The 5,833-nt window shown below is 50.6% G+C and overlaps 1 protein-coding gene across 1 annotated transcript in view; it reads right to left on the reverse strand.

Annotated features, from left to right (window-relative positions):
- LOC107124614 (H-2 class I histocompatibility antigen, Q9 alpha chain-like) overlaps positions 1-5,833 on the reverse strand; it is a 27,007-nt gene that overhangs the window by 7,178 nt on the left and 13,996 nt on the right.

Raw genomic sequence — 5,833 nt, forward strand, 5'->3', positions numbered from 1 at the left:
GGGGAGAGAACGTAAGTCTCTTCCGACCGCATCGATTGTGGTTTCTACACAGGGTATTAACTAGGATGAGAAGGGATTTTTTTTTGGGGGGGGGTTATTCGCTTGGACCGTGTTTAGGAAGGAGACGCCCACTCCCGCCACCCCCCCTGCCATTGGGGTCCCTTCCAGTGGAGTCCCCTGAATGGGGGGGGGGCGCCTCTCTTTCTCTCCCTGACCGCAGAGGGGTACTTTTCTCTCCCACAGCAACACAGAGCAAACTCCAGGAGGGGCTTCAGAAATGCCCCCCTCCCTCCTGGCTGCACCTCTTCGAGGGAGAAATCGCAGAAGAGTCCCATTTGGGGGGGGGGGGAGAATAGCCTTGGGCAGGAGGATTCCTGCCCTGACAGATAATATTGCCATTCTCTGCCCCATAAACAAGAATTGAAAACCCCCCCCCTTGGCCTGGAGGGGACAGGGCTGCTAGGAAACACTGAAGGCCCCGGTTCTTATTCCGGGCTGTGACTCCAATTACAAATGTGTGGGAATGATTGACATCTGTGCGCTGAACAAAATATAGGATGTTTTACAGGGGATCAGTCTATACTTTCACACAGCTGTACATGAAACAAAAGTAGAATATATTATATGGCTGGGATAGAAACTTAAAAGGCCAACAGGAAAAAACAGACTTTTTAAAAAAAGGGCTTTTTCAATATTTCTCAATGAAAAAATTGGAAAATTTGGGCAGCCACTGGAAAAAAAAAAGGTCTGGTGATATATTTTCTCTTTTAAAATTAAGAAAAATGCTTCTGAAGGGGGAAAAATGATACATTATGAAAGGGCTCAGTGTTTTCAGTATGATGAAGTTGAGGTGAATTTTCCTATTGCAACTCTTGTTACTGTAGAGTTTGCATCCAAGGAGTGCACTTTCTTCTGTTTATGACAGAATTTTTCTACCTTCAACGCTCCCCCTTCCCTCTGAGATAGCAAAAATTAAAGACCCACAGACTACAGTCGCATCGGATGCAGCAGTTTGCAACTGTTTCTAAAGTACATACTGGCCCTTTTTCTTACAGAAAACATATTCATAGCACTAAACCCCATGCATATGTGCCAAACAGACAATGGCAAACCACCCCTGCACATATCTTGCCTTTGAAACCCCACAGGGTGGAGTCGTGAAGAGTCCGCTTTGACTCGGTGGCATATTTACATTACATGTCAACCAAGTCATAAAAGATGCATTCCATTGGGTTAAATTGGTCAAAGAAGTTTAGGGTCAGGAAAGTAAGTATTGCATCTATTTCAGTTTCGGGGGGGGGGGACCTTTTTGTGTGTGTGCGTGCCTTCAAAATTTCAAAAAATGTCACATCTCTGTTCAAGGCTTAATTCTGCGTAAAGTAAGGAAAAGTGTATATAAATACAGATGGTTGTTCTTGGGAACTGGAATATCATAACTCTGATTCTACTCATAACTCTTGATTCTATTCAGAACTCTGATTTTATTCATAGATGGTAGAACTTCCAAACAAAAACACTTTGGGAAAGAGGGTTTATTTCTGAAATTCATTGTATTCCATACTCCTTTCCATTCTCTATGTATTTTGGCTGAGTTTCTAAGCAACCTGTTACATCAAAATTGGAAAATTGAATCTTTCACGGCAAGGTACCCAAGGCTTGGTAGCCAGTCAAGTGTCACAGTTCTTGCCAGAGAAAGGGTGCAGAAAAATGTCCAGTACTTTATTTTTCTGCAGGGTTTTTTTTTGTATTTCTAAAGGCCGATTCTTTTGTAAAATCAATAGCCATGGCTAGATGCCATTGCCAATACAATATTAGGCAAGCCAGGTGTTTACAAAATTGTAATGAATGTTATTGATGAAATTGTCCCCCAAAATTGTGTTAAGTGCACATGTATGTTTTAATAATAATTCAAATTAATTTACAAAATGCGCTTTGGAGCCTGGCACCATTTTATCTGTGCCAACCTGCTGGTCATTCTCCACAGGACGCTTACAGAAGGCCACACAATCATGGCCAGAAACTTCTGCTCTTTCTCACCACCCTTATTTTCTTTTTGACATCTGGCCTGAGGAAGAGTTCTGGCAAACTCCAAGGCCTGCGCTGTTTGGTGTCACTGGGGTGGGTGGTAATAAAAGGTGTCACATGTGGTTTCCATACATGGGTTTTGCAACAGACCAACATGGCTTTCTGTAACCAATGTTACATGTATTTATGTTTGTCTTTTAATTAAAAAAAAACAAACAAACTCAAACTTCTTTAAAAAGCCCGTAAATCCTCTGATTGCCCTGTGCATTCATTGGTTAGGATCCCAGAAGGCGGGAGCAGGAGGGCCTCACAGCTGCTCAGAGAGCCAGGAGGTGACGTTCTCCCGGGGCCAGCAGAGTTCCCTTCGTGTCCTCATGGAGTGAAAGGAGCTCTCAGCTGCCGTCGGCTGGATGTGGAACTGAAAGGGAGGGGGGGGTCTGACATGGCCCTTAAGAGACCCCAAGACACCCCCCCCTTAAGTTCTCACAGCAAATGCAAAACAGGTAGAGAAAGAGGTACTTTTCTCCCTTTCTCACAATACAAGAACTCGTGGACACTCCATGAAACTGCAGAGCGGTCGGGTTAGAACGGATAAAAGGAAGTACTTCTTCACCCAAAGAGTGATTAACGCTTGGAATTCACTGCCACAGGAAGTGGTGGCAGCTACAAGCATGGATGGCTTCAAGAGGGAATTAGATAAGCATATGGAGCAGAGGTCCATCAGTGGCTATTAGCCACAAGGTATAGATAGGGGCTCTGGGGCAAGGGATGCTCTGTCTTCTTGGTGCTTGGGGGGGGGGTCAACAGTGGGAGGGCTTCTAGTGTCCTGGCCCCACTGGTGGACCTCCTGATGGCACCTGGTATTTCTGGCCACTGTGTGACACAGAGTGTTGGACTGGATGGGCCTTTGGCCTGATCCAACATTGGCGTCTCTTATGTTCTTATGGTGATGCCATCTCTGACTCATGGGGAGTGGGGGTCTGAAGGACCATGAGGCAAATTTATGCAATAGAGGGGAGGGGGGGGGGGTCTGAGAGTGAACTGCCAGAGAAGGGGATGAGGACACACCTGAAGCGCTGGCAAGCCCCACCAGCCGAAGGCGATACCCCCCCTTGCTCACTGCAGCAGGGGAGTCCAGGGGCCCACCCAGAGTCGTCGTCTCCCCCCCCCCCCCCCCTCGGCCCCCCGCACTCAGCCCTGCCAAGATGCTGGGGGCTCAGACAAGCCAGGAGAGGAGAGCAGCTGCCTGTGGCGAAATCTTCCTCCAGGGCATGCCCCTCTTCCTCCTGCCTGGCCCCCTCCCCCTCCGGCTTCCTCAAAAGTTGGGAGGGAGCGTCTGAGTGGGTGAGTCTGTCAGATTTCCCTTGCTTGGCCAGGGGGAGATCAGATAGCTAAAAATTCTTTGGCATTTGTGTGCAGAAACTTACTTCGGAGTAGGATGCTTTTGCCCAGCACCGGGATGACTAGAAACAGTGTTTTAATTCAGGTCACTTTCCCCTGGATGGGTGGGGGGAGGGCTCCATCTTTGAACAAACATGGATTTATACTTAATGGGTTTCACTAGTTCAGTCCAAGGCTTTCCGGGGGTGGGTGGGGGGTGTATTCTGTGAAGACAGTCAACATCGGCCATGTCCCCAAACCGAAATGTTTGTGGTTCTGGCTAAAATGTCAAGATTGGTTTTGCCCATTAGCTAATAAACAGATATTTTAAAGATGAATTTACAATGCTTTCTGTTGGACTTTTAAACAGAGGAACTGTTCACAAATAAATGCCAGTTGTTGTAATTTTTGAAGAAAAACATGTAATGTGTGGTTGTGCTAGTGGCCAACATGAAATCAATATGATTCATAGAGTGTATTTTCAAGGTGTTCAGTATGAACGGTGAAGGTCCCATATATGAAAAGTGATCCTGCGCTGCCACCTAGTGGCGGAGGTTGTGTTAGTCATGAAGGATTTTTTATTCCACCCAGCTGGGCTACCATAATACGTTCTCTGTTGGGCTGCCCTTGAAGCCAACAACTGCAGCTGATCCAGAAGGGGGCAAGGCAGTTATTGTCAGGAGCCAGACAGGGAGAAAAATATCTGGCCTTTTTTAGAAGAGCTGCATTGGCTGCTAGTTTGCTTCCGAGTTGGTTTATGACCCTTCAAGCTTTTCGTGGCCCACGTATCTAAAGAAGTCTCCTCCCAAATACCCCCTTGCACCGATTATGCTCCTCAGCCTGCGACCTGCTGGCTGCTCCACCACTAAATGTTGCCTGCTGTTGTGTCCGCTGACCGCCACTGGAGGTCAGCATCCATGCCCTAGCTTCAGTCCTGGACAACAATGGGGACTAGGATCCTAGTCCCTCCACGGGGGAACCAATGGGAGCCATGGCGGGAGATTCAAACATTCAAACCCTCCAATGGTGACCAGGGGTGTGTCCCCAGGTGTGTATATAGTTGGCCTGCCGGCCGTTTGGCCGCATGTCTTGTTGTGTGCCTAATAAAGTGTGCCATGCACCATGTCGTTGTCTGTCGTCCATCCATGCGGCTACCCACTACATAACAGTGGCGATGAGGATGGGATGTAGCCGCATCTGAGCCGGGCCGTCGCGAGGGACCAGGAGGACGCGAAGCAGCCGATCCGATGAGCGCATCGGACAACGAGACCGCTCCTCTTGCACCCCCACCGATGCGCACAATGGCTACCGCTCCGAGGCTAGGGCTGCTTGCGCCCTTCGACATAGCCCACCCGCAGGACTGGTCCTCCTGGGTTCAAGGCGCCAGGTCCGCGCTGGAATTTTTTGACATCACCGACGAAGGCAAGAAGCGGGGATTCCTCCTGGCCTCCTGCGGCACCGCCGTGGTGTCCCTGGCTAGAAGACTACTTTCCCCCACAGACCTTGGCGATTGCACGTTCGAGCAGATCGTCAAGGAGGTGCAGCAACACTTCGCACCCAAGCCCTCTGAGTTGGCCTGCCGGGTAACGTTTTATACCCGCAACCAACTGGCCAGAGAGACCGCCTCGGAGTTCCTCGCGGAGCTGCGACAACTCTCAGCGGACTGCAATTTCGGAACACACCTAGATGATGCCCTCCGCGACCACTTCGTCGTGGGCCTGCGCGAGACAAAGCTCCAATGGAAGCTGACGGAGAGGAGAAAGTCACCCTAGCAGAGGCCCTCGCCGCCTCAGTTGCATGGGAACGATCGCACGCCACCCCGGCCGCAGCTCTTCAGGTAGAGCCCGTTGGCCCAGAGGAGCAAGACGTCCACCGGGCCTATGGAGGGGCCCGGCAGCGCTCCCAAGCACCCCAGCGCACACCAGCGGCGACCCCTAGCACCGACCGCCAGCGTCACAGCGCGTCTTGTGCCAGCTGCGGAGACGCGCATGACCGGAGGACCTGCAGGTTCCGAAACGTGGTCTGCCGCAGCTGTGGCCGCGTGGGCCACATCGCAAAAGTCTGCCGGGCCAAGCCAGTGGGACGACCCCAGCCAAACCGCCAGAGAGCAGAGGCCCACTTCGAGGATGACGCCAGTGCCGAGGACATCTACCTCCTCACACACGCAACGGAGAAGGTACTGAGACTCCCCGGGAAATCCCCCGCCCCTAAGTTTATGGCCACCGTTAAAATAGAGGGGTCCCCTTGTGTGATGGAGGTGGATTCGGGCTCCGCCGCTTCTATTATTTCCGCGGCAACGCTCAAGCGCTTGTGCCCTAAGGGGGGACCCCGACTAAGGCCAGCCCAGGTGACGCTTATGTATTTCCAGCGGAACATGGTGCCTATAAAGGGGGTCGGGACGTTCCGGGTCCAGTACAAAACCTTCCGA

The sequence above is a fragment of the Gekko japonicus genome, unplaced genomic scaffold, assembly GCF_001447785.1.
Source record: "Gekko japonicus isolate JY-2015 unplaced genomic scaffold, Gekko_japonicus_V1.1 scaffold1261, whole genome shotgun sequence".
Lineage (NCBI taxonomy): Eukaryota > Metazoa > Chordata > Lepidosauria > Squamata > Gekkonidae > Gekko > Gekko japonicus.